General features: G+C 35.8%; 1 protein-coding gene across 6 annotated transcripts in view; it reads right to left on the reverse strand.

Moving 5' to 3' along the window:
* The window catches only part of LOC136850167 (semaphorin 5c-like), a 252,704-nt gene that overhangs the window by 16,436 nt on the left and 221,268 nt on the right, over positions 1 to 15,000 (reverse strand). For 2 of the 6 annotated variants that reach the window (XM_067123789.1, XM_067123791.1), the window contains one exon: positions 2,792 to 2,859. The exons of the other annotated variants lie outside the window; for them this stretch is intronic. The gene's annotated coding sequence lies outside the window, so the exon portion shown is untranslated. The remainder of the gene's footprint in view (positions 1 to 2,791; positions 2,860 to 15,000) is intronic. 6 annotated transcript variants of the gene reach the window in all.

Here is a 15,000-nt window from a genome sequence, read left to right on the forward strand (position 1 = left end):
CGCCGACATCAGCAATAACGTCCGCTGACATCGCCTGGTGTCAGCATCTCGACCGGGTAAATTTATCAGTCTGATGATACCTCTGATCTCTATCGGTTTGAAATCATTATCATGTTGTTGTTGTTGTTGTTGCTGTTGTAACTGCAGGTGTTATCAGCAGTAATCCGAACTCTGGAGTTTCCAAGAAATATATTAACTCAATGATAAAAACAGTGACTAAGGTCTCACGCCGACTAGAAAACAAAAGAACAGCGTTGTAAAGCCACAAATATCTTTACAATTAATGCTAAATCATTCAACAATTAGTGAGGTAAACAAAGTAATAAGAATATAAGTTCAAACTCTGGATTTTCGATGAATTTGATTAAATATCTTGCAATAATAAAATATGCACAAGTAAATAATGTAAAGGATTGTAAAAAAAAAAAAAATAAATAAATCAATTAATTAATATTGAAGATTCTTCCTACTCTAAACTGCACTTTTCTTATATTCAGCCACTGTTCTGTTCAAATACAAAGACACAAACGACAAATGTAATGAAAGCATAAATAAAAGATATGTAAAAGATAAATAACCGATATTTTTACCGCAGGCATTACTGTAAGAACAGTATAGAAAAATAAATGCATAAATGCCCAAATCTCGGCGCTAAGTTGTTTAGCAGATAAGCTAAAAAAAAAAAGAAAAAGAAAAATGAAGAGTTTTCCCCGACAAATGTAACATCCTGGTCTTTAAGAGATCAGTGTGCTGCAGCCGCCTGCTGAATTCTCTATCTTTTTTCCCGACCTTTCTTTTTTTCTTTTGGTCTTTGCCTCTAAAATTCTCTCTCTCTCTCTCTCTCTCTCTCTCTCTCTCTCTCTCTCTCTCTCTCTCTCTCTCTCTCTCTCTCTATTTTACAGATGTTTATAGTAAAGCGTGTGCGTTTATGGCCTTTTTATTATTTTTTTTTTTTTACATTTCTACCGGGGTCCACAACCACAGTCGGTGGTATGCCAGTTTGCATAAATCAGTCTGCAATTGTTTTTACTATCATTATCATCAAGGGCTTATATATATGTATATATATAGATATATATGTATATATATATTATATAAATATAAATATATATATATATATATATATATATATATATATATATATATATAATTTTCCTGGAACTTTTTGACTTACCTATATATATATATATATATATATATATATATATATATATATATATATATATATATATATATATATCAAGTCACTTGGATGAGGTAGCTAGACCCACACCTCCCTCCTCCAGTTTACAATATAAAACACTCAGTCCCATGTACTGCTCACGCACTCTCAGAAACACAATGCACAATCATGTAACGAATGCACGAATGCGCAATAACATCCTTTAAACATTTCGCAAGGGTTAACAAGCGCCTGGCTTTCCCAAACTTCTGTACACACGAGGCATTGTTCACTTGTTACTTGTGTACACAAGTCAGTAACAGTGGTCCCACACAACAGCTGTGTGGCCTTGCGCACGTACAGGTAGCAACGGGTAAGTTCTGATTTGCAAGAATTAAGGATCTGTTTCTCTGGCCTATTTGTTTCATGGCCCTGTAATCTGCTCGGTGCTTGTGTTGTAAATAATCGTTTGTATTAACTTTTACCTTCATGTTTATAATATATGTATGAATATACTGTATATATATATATATATATATATATATATATATATATATATATATATATATATATATACATACATATATGTATTATATATTTGATTATAATCACATACACACACACTACATATATGTATGTATGTATGTATGTATGTATATATGTATATATATATATATATATATATATATATATATATATATATATATATATATATATATATATATATATATATATATATATATATATATCATCAGGGAATAACTTTCACGGTACTTATGCCATACAAAATACCATAGTCACGCTCGTCACCGCTACAAGAACCCCTTTACATTCTCTAATAGTCGAGTTCGCAGTGTTTCTCATCCATTAAGCACAAGCATTCATCCGTCATCCACTTAGCTCGATCCTTTACGGGGTCACAAACCGCAAACATTCCAGGAAAACGGAGAGAGAGAGAGAGAGAGAGAGAGAGAGAGAGAGAGAGAGAGAGAGAGAGAGAGAGAGAGAGAGTTCATCCTTTCAACATAAGGGGATTTCCAACTGTGAAAAAAACCGGCCAAAAATAGTGTTTATATTTAAAAAAGGTTACACTTCTAATATCTGTTGGCATTCCGTTAATTTTCAATAATTATTAGTGTAATAATTACTGAAACTCAGTCTTACATACTTATACAGATGCAGATAGCTCTCTTTCTGAATAAAAATCACTGCAAACTATTTCTACTGAAACATCCCGAACTTTTTCAACAGAAAGTACAACAAGGCAACAAAAGTAACAACAAATAAAGCAAGGCAACAAAAATAATAACAACGACATACAGATCAAATACAACAACAAAACCAATCATTTGAAAACTCAACTAACATTTGAAAACTCAACTAACGCAGAAATTTAAATGCACAGTTACCTTTTGACAAAGACGTACAGAAAAATTACATCAAAACATAAAGAGAATGACAAAAGAAACTCCGATTCACAGAAAATGATAAGGAAGATGCAAGGTAACAAAAAAAATTCTTTTCTTTCCTCGTGTCAGTGCAGCCATGAACATTGGTGGCAAAGAATGAATTAATATATAAACTAATAATATTAATAACCGACGCTCGCGGAGCGGAGGTGAAGTTTACCACAATGTTTGCGGAAGGTGAATGCTGGCGTTTCGGAGGTGGTGGTCCGGACTCTTCGAAAGTCATGGCTAGAAGAAGAAGAAGAGGCTTGTTTACTTACGTGACACAGCGAGAAAGGGGACAAGAAGAAGAAGAAGAAGAAGAAGAAGAAGAAGAAGAAAAACAAGGCAGCGGCGGTATCAGTAATCGTAGTTATAGTAAAAGCAATATATTCATTGATAGTGTTAATTTTGTCACTAACTCTTTCCTTAAGATACTATGGATAAAATTTTCAACAATAATAAAGTCTAATAAAAAATGAAGAGGAACCATTTAAACATCACTTAAATTTTCAAAATACTCTATAGTGGCGTCACAACAACAAAGGTCATGTACGCAAGGAGAGGACGAAAATGACGAAAGTATAATGGCAGTGGTAGTCCCATTAGCAGAAAAAAAATTATAAAAAGTCATTAGGGCTGGCAAAATATTTTCAACAGAGAGAGAGAGAGAGAGAGAGAGAGAGAGAGAGAGAGAGAGAGTGTCTTAATAACCTTTTATAAAAATTAGGGTCCTTATTATATAGTTATAATATAAGGCATTTAGGACAAAAGATGTCAACTCAGAGAGAGAGAGAGAGAGAGAGAGAGAGAGAGAGAGAGAGAGAGAGAGAGAGAGAGAGAGAGAGAGAGAGCCTTATATATCTTAAAAGATAAATTTGGCTACTTCAAAGAGAGAGAGAGAGAGAGAGAGAGAGAGAGAGAGAGAGAGAGAGAGAGAGAGAGAGAGAGAAATTCACGGACATTCACACGAATCAAATAATGTTATTACAAAGCAAGAAAAAGAGAGAATCGCGCGGAACTAACATTAAAATCTTTTGTAAACACACGTCACGGGATCAACAACAATAACACGCCTGGGTTAACAGCATTGCACCAAATGAGATATTTGCCAGAGGGAGAAGCAAGCGTTCAATGGCTAACATAAACACGCCGCTGTTTTGCTGCTAAACAGATAACACGATGGAAAAAATTTTAGAGTTCATTTTCTTTTTTAATTTTCAAAGGCGAGGACGTCTTAAAGTGATATTTAAGGATCCTTGATGAGACTCACCGACGTTTTGCCAGAAATTTTTGGAGAGAGAGAGAGAGAGAGAGAGAGAGAGAGAGAGAGAGAGAGAGAGAGAGAGAGAGTCTTATTAATCGTTTTTAAAAATCAAGGTCCTTATTAGATATACATAATAAAAGTTGGTTAGGGTTAGCAAAAATGAAAACTCAGAGAGAGAGAGAGAGAGAGAGAGAGAGAGAGAGAGAGAGAGAGAGAGAGAGAGAGAGAGAGAGAGAGAGAGAGACTGTCTTATTAATCGTTTTTAAAAAATCAAGGTCCTTATTAGATACATAATAAAAGTTGGTTAGGGTTAGAAAAAATGTAAACTCAGAGAGAGAGAGAGAGAGAGAGAGAGAGAGAGAGAGAGAGAGAGTCTTATCTATCTTAGAAGGTGAAGTTAATTACTTCGGAGAGAGAGAGAGGGAGAGAGAGAGAGTCTTATCTACCTTAGAAGATAAAGTTAATTACTTCAGAGAGAGAGAGGGAGGGAGAGAGAACTATCCCTTTGTCAATTTCCTTAAGAAAAATGAACCTAAGTATTGTTGGCAACGTCCAGCAACACCGAGCGAGAGAAAGATCACACCTCTTGAACTGAACCTCAAACAATTGAAACGAGGTAAGCGCAAGACGAGAGCAGCTTCTTCTAAGGAGCAGAAGGAATGGGGAGGGGAAATCAGGGGAGGGGGGAGGGAGGGGAGGGGAAGAGAAGACTCTTGATGGGACCTCATAGACAAGTAGTTAAGTACTATAACTGTCTGGGTTCTGGAGAGCTTTTGGGTGGAAGGCTTCGCCATTAAGTAATCTGTCTCAATCAATTGCTTTTATTGGCGTCGGACAGACACACACCAAAGCGATGATAGAATTTCTATAGCCATTACATTTGAAACGGCATTACGTGGATTGTTCCTGAGAGGTAGATTAAATAAGTGACAAACGAAGTCTATTCTGTCTTTAAGCTGGTGCAAAAGACTCTCTCTCTCTCTCTCTCTCTCTCTCTCTCTCTCTCTCTCTCTCTCTCTCTCTCTCCAAACGGAATGACATGAAGAACATGATACTGTAATCATCGTTTTAGGTTTTATTACTTGATATCAAATTATACCTTGAAAGCGACCTTTAGATTCTCTCTCTCTCTCTCTCTCTCTCTCTCTCTCTCTCTCTCTGAACTAAAACACGCAGGCAATTTTAACAAATGAAAGAGTTAAGCCGGCAGAGGAAAATTACATCCTTCACAAAAGCAATAGTAATAAATAGTAACTTACAGGTGGATAAAAGTATAATGAACTGTAATTTCATCAGGAAAAGAATCCATTTGTTTTCTTTTTTCTTTAAATACCAGATAAGCTTCGTAACAAACTTTCATCTTCTCGGCTGCACTTACAAGTGGACACTCGAATGACTGAAAGACTTAAAACTGGTAAATAAAAACACTCAAGGGCACGTGCCCGAGTGGGTATTTTTTGAGACACCTCTATTCAGGAAAACAGATTATTGGGATATATATATATATATATATATATATATATATATATATATATATATATATATATATATATATATATATACGTGTGTGTGTGTGGGTGGGTGTGGGTGGGTGTGGGTGGGTGGGTGACGATAAATTACACAAAGGGACAGAAAAACGTTAAATGCATGTATGATTATGGGACAGTTTGAACACATCCAACCACCTGATGTTATCACTCAAAATCTTCACTGAAAATATAAAAATGATAAACGGTCGACTACCTGTCTGAATACAGACATTACAAAAAACCCACAACACCTAAAATCCTTGGGAAAACATCACAGAATGTTTTCATATACCACCTAACCTAAACGAGTTTCAGAATGCCTCGGAACCTGAATGTTTCTATACACCAAACTTATGTCATATACAATACCTGCACCATAATAATCATCACTGAAGGATTCAGCTACGTACCACGTACCTTAACTTTGCTTTATGATAATCATTAACTGAGCATTTCCGCATACTAACTTAACCTTGTTAAAAAATAAATAAATGAAAAATTCCCAGAACACTTCTGCAGTCCAACTAACCTAACCTAACCAAAGATGTGTAAATAGCCATTTTAGAACCACTACTGCAAACAAACCTAACCAAAGTGACTTAACCGCAAAGAGCAACAGAAAATTCATTACACAGTCTTCCGCATACCATCCTCCGGGGCTCTCTCTCTACAAAGACTCCGAAAAAGAAATTAAAATCGACTCCTCAAAGCCGGTCTGGCCAAGGTCAAGTGGGACTTCAGACCGAAACTTTTCTGCAGACTCATTTCAGCCTCTATAAAGCAGTTTCGCTCTCGGCGGAATACGGAAATTCACTTGAAACGGTCTTGGTACTAAAGGGTGCCACTTGAGCAAGTCTTTCGAAGACTACAGTGGGTGCGTGATTTATTATAGAGAGAGAGAGAGAGAGAGAGAGAGAGAGAGAGAGAGAGAGAGAGAGAGAGAGAGAGAGAGAGAGAGAGAGAGAATCATACAAAAAACAGTATTTTCACACGAATAAAATTATTTCTAAGCTTGGTGCAAGTGAGTGTGTGCAGACTATAACAAGACTTTTGCAGATTCGTAGATGGGAAGGCAGTTTGCATTTAAGTGTTTTCTTTACTTCAGCAACATATTTCTGCACCAAGCATTAAAGAAGACTGCAAGAGATAATCGTGGGTCAGCCGTCTTGACCTTGCTGACCTGCATACACAAACGCACACAGAAACGGATACACAGACACACACAAACATATATATATGTGTGTGTATACATATATATATTATGAAATAAATGCGTGTAAAAGAATTAAATTAACTTCGTAATTTACCTGCTTTTTATATCAAGCACAGGTAAGTATGCGAAAGAAAAAGAATTATTAACGCAATGAAAAGCATTTCAAAACACTTGTCATCATAAAGGAAATTTTTAAAAAACTGGGTCAGTATAAACATGAGAGATTTACAAGAGAGATCACTGACTCAAAACACAACGCCGGAATGACATGTTTATATGTACCCTCCTATCTCTTTAGGATAATGTGACAAACAGTGCTGGGCGATTTGTCATGCAGAAAAGTTTGGGAGTATAAACGGACGAAGACAATGAATGGCTCCATCGAGAATCACTGCTCCGGGTGTGCCGGCAATTCAGCGATTCATTCTCCTCAGCAGGATTGAATGGTTTTTATTGTCTCTCTTCCAAACCAACGACTATCATGCTTAGGCTTTTGGGAAGTACACATAAATAAGATCTATGAGGGACCGGTAGTTGTCATAAGTATACCTTAGTTTTACCAGACCACTGAGCTGATTAACAGCTCTCCTAATGAGGGCTGGCCCGAAGGATTAGACTTATTTTACGTGGCTAAGAACCAACTGGCTACCTAGCAACGGGACCTACACCTTATTGTGGAATCCGAACGACATTATAACGAGAAGTGAATTTCTATCACCAGAAATAAATTCCTCTCATTCTTCATTGGCCGGTCGGAGATTCGAACGCGGGTCCAGCAGAGTGCTATCCGAGAACGATACCAACCCGTCCAATGAGGAACTTTTTTGAAGGGATGTCCAAGATGGAACAGAATAGAATATGGAATTTAGGTAAAAGGCCAAACGCTGTGACCTATGAGGTAATTCGGAGCTGAAACAGAAATTGATAGAAAAAAAGATTTGAAATGTGTAACAGGAGGAAAACCCCGCAGTTGCACTATGAATTAATTGTTAGGAGAGGTTGGAAAGTAAGATGGAAGAAAGAGGATATGACCGGAGGCACAGTAAAAGAATGAAACGGGTTGCAGCTAGGGGCCGACGGGACGCTGCAAAGAACCTTAAGTAATGCCTACAATGCACCGCATGAGGTGACCTGACGGCGCTACCCCTCTACGGGACGTTTTACAAGATGGAACCTAGACAAAAATAAAGACTGAAAAATCGATTTAAAAAAATGAAAAGACAAGACGGAATAACCACTTGGAAAAAAGGCCATTGCACTTGAAATTATATAAACAAGAATTCAAACAAAATATCAGAACAAAAGAGGAAGTAAATGACCTCTTGAAAAATCACTATGCAAGCGAGAACGAGCATCGAAAACCATAAACATTCCCCAGACTTTGAGGAAAACTGAGCAAAAAGCATTATTAAACATATAAAAGAGTTCTTATGAATAAATGTAAAGTTTACACAAATCAAAAGCACACAAAAATAAACACTTCAAAATACGAGAGAAAAAGTTAAAAGAAGAACAAAGAACCAAATTAAAAGAATAATTTAAGGAACATACTAAAAAAATCCTCTGACGGGAAAATATAACTTCAAGGTTACCGGGTGAGATACGATGAAGTAAGTATAACAGTGATAATAATCAAAAGTACAGGGTGTCGAAAGAAAAGAAAATAGAATAAATGTAAAAAAAAAAATCTATAAAAAAAATGTTATCCACGAGGCAGGTGGGAGCTAGATAAAAAAAAAACCAACTGAAAATATCAGAGGATATTCATGATATAAAAAAATATAAAGGAATCAGTAAAAATCAATAACTATAAAGAAAAAAAAAAAAAATTGGAACTAGTCTATAAAGAAATACAAAACTCTCAGTTCAAACTCAAGTCAAATTTTACAGACGACAAGATTCATCAATAATTAGTCATGTTAATGAAATATAAAGGGACATATCAAAATCAGTAAATACAAAGAACAAAAATGGAACGACGCTAAAAACAAATACAAAAATCCTCAATTCAAACTAAAGTCAAATGTTAAAGACGATAGGATCATCCATAATTAGTCTTTTGGCTTAGCTGGGACTAGACAAGGGAACACTAATTCGAGATCGCTCCAGCCCAATTGGTCCGCCACAAGAGGGCCACCAAAAACCCCTTCTCCTCTTCGGTGGCTGGGCATAAGATGCCAATCATCTTAAGGACAGTTTCTCGCTGATGGTTTTACAATTGGGCACTGGGCTCTCGAGGGCCACTCCTCCAGTTACCTACCCTCCCTGCCCGATGACGACTCTCCTCTGTCTGAGGGCGTTTGGTCTTTGGGCTCCTCGGGGACATTTAAACCGAAATTTGAGCGGTTTTGAGCTCAGGGTAGAAGTTTCAGTTGAAATTTAATGATCTTTCAAGTTCACTAGAGAAATTCGAAATGAAATTTGATGACCTTTACGGTACCAGGAGAAATTTGAAATGATATTTGATGGCATGTATGGTACTTGGATAAATTTGAAATGAAATCTGATGACCTTTATGGTACCTGAAGAAATTTGAAGTGAAATTTGATGACCTTTACTGTACCTGGAGAAATTTGAAATGAAATTTGATGACTTTATGGTACCTGGAGAAATTTGAAATGAAATTTGATGACCTTTACGGTACCAGGAGAAGTTTGAAATGATATCTGATGACATTTATGGTACCTGGAGAAATTTGAAATGAAATCCGATGACCTTTATGGTACCTGAAGAAATTTGAAATGAAATATGATGACCTTTACTGTACCTGGAGAAATTTGAAATGAAATTTGATGAACTTTACGGTATCTGGAGAAATTTGAAATGAAATTTGATGACCTTTACGATACCAGGAGAAATTTGAAATGAAATTTGATGACTTTATGGTACCTGGAGAAATAGGAAATGAAATTTGATGCCCTTAAAGGTATCTGGAGAAATTTGAAATGAAATTTGATGACCTTTATGGTACCTGAATAAATCTGAAATGAAATTTGATGACCTTTACGGTACCTGGAGAAATTTGAAAAGAAATTTGATGACTTTATGGTACCTGGAGAAATTTGAACTGAAATTTGATGCCCTTAAAGGTACCTGGAGAAATCTGAAAACAAATTGGATGACATTTATGGTACCTGGAGAAATTTGAAATGAAATTGATGACCTTTATGGTACCTGAAGAAATTTGAAATGAAATTTGATGACATTTATGGTACCTGGAGAAATATGAAATGAAATTTGATGACTTTATGGTACCTGGAGAAATTTGAAATGAAATTTGATGACCTTTATGGTACCTGGAGAAATTTGAAATGAAATTTGATGACATTACGGTACCTGGAGAAATTTGAATTGAAATTTGGCGATTTTGAGATCTTCGGAAAAACTTCAATTGAAATTGGAGGATTTTTTGACTCCCGATAAAATCTGAATTGAAATCGATCATTTATCACTCTGGAGAAATTCAAATTCTGATGTGATAATTTACCTCAGAAAGAAATCTAATTTGGTTACCTCAGAAAGAAATCTGATTTGAATTTTCATTACTTACCCCATTAGAGAAATTTGAAATCTGATAATTGGGCTGTCACACTTTAGTTACCTGAGGAAATCTGATCAATCAGGTGACTCATGAAAGTTGACAGTCTGAATCTCGAGAATCGTAATCTTGAAAAATGTGACCAGTTATCGGCCTCAATAAATCTGGTCATTTATCATGAGGGAGTCTGATATGTGATAAAATAATGTTTTGAGCGCTTTATCAGTGTTTTAAAAATAGAAAGATCCTTTATTAAATCCCGGCAATCAGTGAGATGTTTTTCTCTTGGTTTTTATAACAGGATTTTTCATTTGGATTTAATTATAAACAACTGATAAACAGCTGACACATACTCATCAACCTTGCCTGCAGACTCAGTGCTTTAAAAAAACTCCAAAACTAGCCTTAGTTACTAAAATCTACTTTACATAACATGCGCACGCGCAGGAACGCCGCGTACGTGCTGGCGTATCGTTAACCCACCTACTGAGAAGTGTGAGAGAGAGAAGTGGAAGAAATCCGTCTCCCTGAGGTAGTAACGTAAGGTACCTAACCTCTTCTTGCTCGCTCTCTCTCTCTCTCTCTCCGCCACCATTTCCCACTTCACCCTCTAAAAATCCCCCTTATCCCCGCCCCTTCAGCCACTCATCTTCACAGGGCCCCCTTGAAGGCGTGAGGTGATGTGAAGTGGCTTATTGCAGAGGCTACGTGCGTTGGGACACCTTCGATTATGACGGTTTTTTCTTTTTTATATCTTATCTCGACATGGTTGATAAGGAGGAAACGCTCTAGTAATTCATAATATTACCACCATCATTACTACTCAAGGAAAAGCATGGATGAAGGACAGTTATTTTCATCACCGTTACTGCTTTTCGTAACTTTTCCTTCTATCATTATTACTAGCAGCAGTGGGAAAGAGACAGCTAAGTATAGCAGTGATTTTCATCATTACACGAAGATTATTGTCACTTTTTCTTATAGTCATTAATGTAACTGCTTTAAATCTTTGAGTGGAAGTTCGTGAGAACATAACCAGTAATATGTCATTCCCTTAACTATATCCTTAAAAAATAAGGTGATCTAAAACTCATTTTCATCAACCTCACCAATAAGATAAGAGAAGAGAGAGAGAGAGAGAGAGAGAGAGAGAGAGAGAGAGAGAGAGAGAGAGAGAGAGAGAGAGAGAGAGAGAGAGAGATTCGCCAATAAGATAAATTCATACCTGTTGGAAAAAAGAAAAGTACGAATCATTTACTAAAGATAAATTCGAGAGAAGAAGAGATAAAGAGAGATCATTTACTAGAGAGAGAGAGAGAGAGAGAGAGAGAGACTCACCAATAAGATAAATTCATACCTGTTGGAAAAAAGATAAATACGAATCATTTACTAGAGAGAGAGAGAGAGAGAGAGAGAGAGAGAGAGAGAGAGAGAGAGAGAGAGAGAGAGACAATAATGCCCGCGAAGCAAAGCCAAGTCAAAAGGGCGACCCGAAAAGCTGACCTACGTGACCCTAGAGCCTGTTCACCTTTTCCTCACCTGAGCGAATTTTTATCTTGGTCAGCATCGTGCCACTTAGTATCTATCTGGGTTCCCACCTCCCTCCGATAAGACATGAATAGCATCTCGTTTTTCCCTAAGTTATCGGACTTTACAGTAGATATTATGTAACTCCTCTCGTGTTATAAGTAACTATTTGTACGTGATACATTTCAAGTATGACTGCAAAAAAAATTGCATAAGACTCTCCCCTACAGAGGGTGTAGCTCCAGAGGGTGTTGTTGGGTCAAAGTTGGTAGGCCGTTATCCTTCTCTACTCAAAGGCAACCCACCACATTCAACCAACTATCAGATGCATATATATATATATATATATATATATATATATATATATATATATATATATATATATATATGTGTATATGTGTATGTGTGTGTGTATATGTGTGTGTGTGTGTGTGTGTGTGTGTGTGTGTGTGTTTCAAAATGTGCATGCGTTCAGATAAAACTCTATAAAAACTTTCGGCATTAATATCATTGCTATAATTATTCAAAACAAAGAAGCATATATTTCATTAATTCTCAAAGCAAGTGTGTGTGTGTGTGTGTGTGTGTAAGGACGATGTCTTCATTCTCATAAAAAAAAAAGTCTCAGATCATGCACCAAACCTGAAGACTTTGACATGAGAGTATATGAGTCACAACGAGACTAAAGTCAAGAGGGTGAATAAAAAGAACTGATTTTATACTTTAGGTCGGATAGTACGATTTTTTACGGAGGCCATTTTTTATATGTTCAGTTACATCATACTGTAAGATAATTACGAGAGTAAGGATTGAGACAATGTGTTGAATAAAAAAAAAAAAAAACTATAATGACAAATACTTTTCGATTTTATAAAGGTGTATTTAATGGAAGAAAGAGTTACAGGTACAAGCTAATTGCACAAGCAAGAGACAGTGCTTGTGCAAGGAAGCTTAATCTAACAATGAAAAATAAAAAGCTGGATACGATCTTAACCTACCCACAAATTTAACAAGAGAAATGTTTACAACTGAGAGAGAGAGAGAGAGAGAGAGAGAGAGAGAGAGAGAGAGAGAGAGAGAGAGAGAGAGAGAGAGAGAATGAAATAAGACGACAGGGAACCTTATAATAGAGCCAACCTGACAGTAATACGAAATGAATGTAAACAGTCGAGATAGCATCGCAAGTCCATTAAATTGATGCCCCGATAAGCATACCGTTTGCTGATCCATGTATGGGAGATTCGTTAGCTGGGCTCAACGTAAATATGCCCAAATGATAATACATGGCTCCAGATGTGACCCATCAGGAAGGATTAACCTCTCTCTCTCTCTCTCTCTCTCTCTCTCTCTCTCTCTCTCTCTATGGTAGAGTACACAAAGACTCCGGATTACGAGAATATGATCATAACATTTATCACACCAGGTGGAAATAAATTACATTTTCTCTCTCTCTCTCTCTCTCTCTCTCTCTCTCTCTCTCTCTCTCTCTCTCTCTCTCTCTCTCTCTCTCTCTCTCTCTCTCTCTTCCTAGTGCCTACAAAGACCTTAGATCATGAAACAATAAGATCATACCATTTTTCAAACCATGTGTAAACAAATCTCTCTCTCTCTCTTTCTCTCTCTCTCTCTCTCTCTCTCTCTCTCTCTCTCTCTCTCTCTGTATAAACAATCACTTAGAAGGGTATCCTTCAGGCCAGTGAATTCCTATCGACGGCCAACAATGAAGGATTTAATTTGAGAAAGCCGATTGGCTGACCCCATTTTTACAAGACAGCTCTTTTGTCGGTAAGCCCATAAGAATGACAACATCGCCGAGTGATCTAAATGCTAATATGATATTTAGACTCTAAATATTAATAAGATCGGCAGCTGGTCTTGGTTGGCTGGTTGAATTAATGAGTGTATGGTTGCAGCTGGTGGATCATGAGATGGGAGTGCGGTAGCTGGGATGCGTATATACGCACACCATAGCACGCGCGCGCGCACACATACACACACACCGCACCTATATACTCATATGCATTCCATTACTCGAAATGAAAGTGAACTCTAGAATATCCAATTTATCTCAGATCTACACAACCAATTTGCGGCAAACTTATGAACTCTACACCATTTTTTTTAACAGCTACTAACACCTTTCTAAGACGCAGTTTTATTTACTCTACTTTTACCTTTTTAAGACGCAATTTGATTTACTTTTGACATTAATCAAAACAAAGTAGTGAATAGAGAATAGAGAAATATAAGATTAAGGTCATCAATAGGCAGATGGACGTACTCTCTAACTACGTTTTCAAACAAAGTACATGACGCAGATTAGCGAAAAAATTGTTACTATAAACACAAAATTACTTTTGAAAACTACAATAAATGTCAGCTTTGCCAAAAATTAATTTATGAATAGAAAATAAGATGAAATACGAAATGGAAAATTTTTTGATATACAGTATATATGTATATATATATATTATATAATTAAATAAAATATATTCTGAAAGATTGTGAGCGACAGCTAAAAACAACACCAGCTCCTTTTGTCTATGTTACCCCAAAAGGTTCACCAATAAAACAAAGACTTGAGAAACAATAAAAAAGATCAGAGGGAGGTGCCACGGTGGATGTAAAGGATGTTTTTGTTTTATAATATTTTCATGGAAATAAATATGTTATAATAATAATTTTAGAGGGTTATTAGGATAAATTTTTAGGTTGTTTTAAAAAAACATGCTTTAATAAAAACATTTTCATTGTGTTCATTAAACTTTTAATCTAAAGACAGATGTGGTTGTGGCGATAAATGACAAAACATACTATAATGATTTTTGCATATGTAACTCATTTTTTTTTGATTCACTTGAAATTTTGTGGTTTTTTGTTTTCATAGTTGGAAACTTTAAATGCGTTTTATCATTTTTAAAAAACTCTCTCTCTCTTACTCTCTCCACTCTCTTATATAATTAAATAAAATATATTCTGAAAATACGTTCCGTTCATTTATTATACAAACAATAAAAGTTTCAGAGGGGGAACGACAAAGTAGCACTATTAACGAAATACTAATACTACTTTACTAAAAGCTAAAGCTTTCTTAAACTATTACAAAAATGCTACTACTACTCCTGGCTAATATTTTTTTTTAACATGAACAGTATCACCACTTGTATGAACAACAATAACCTAATAACGAAAATCAATTAAACAAGTAAATATACAAATTCAAAGTAGCACACATAACCACACTAACAATATATACATATATATATATATATATATATATATATATATATATATATATATATAGATATATATAGAT

Source organism: Macrobrachium rosenbergii, chromosome 21, assembly GCF_040412425.1.
Source record: "Macrobrachium rosenbergii isolate ZJJX-2024 chromosome 21, ASM4041242v1, whole genome shotgun sequence".
NCBI classification, from domain to species: Eukaryota; Metazoa; Arthropoda; class Malacostraca; order Decapoda; family Palaemonidae; genus Macrobrachium; species Macrobrachium rosenbergii.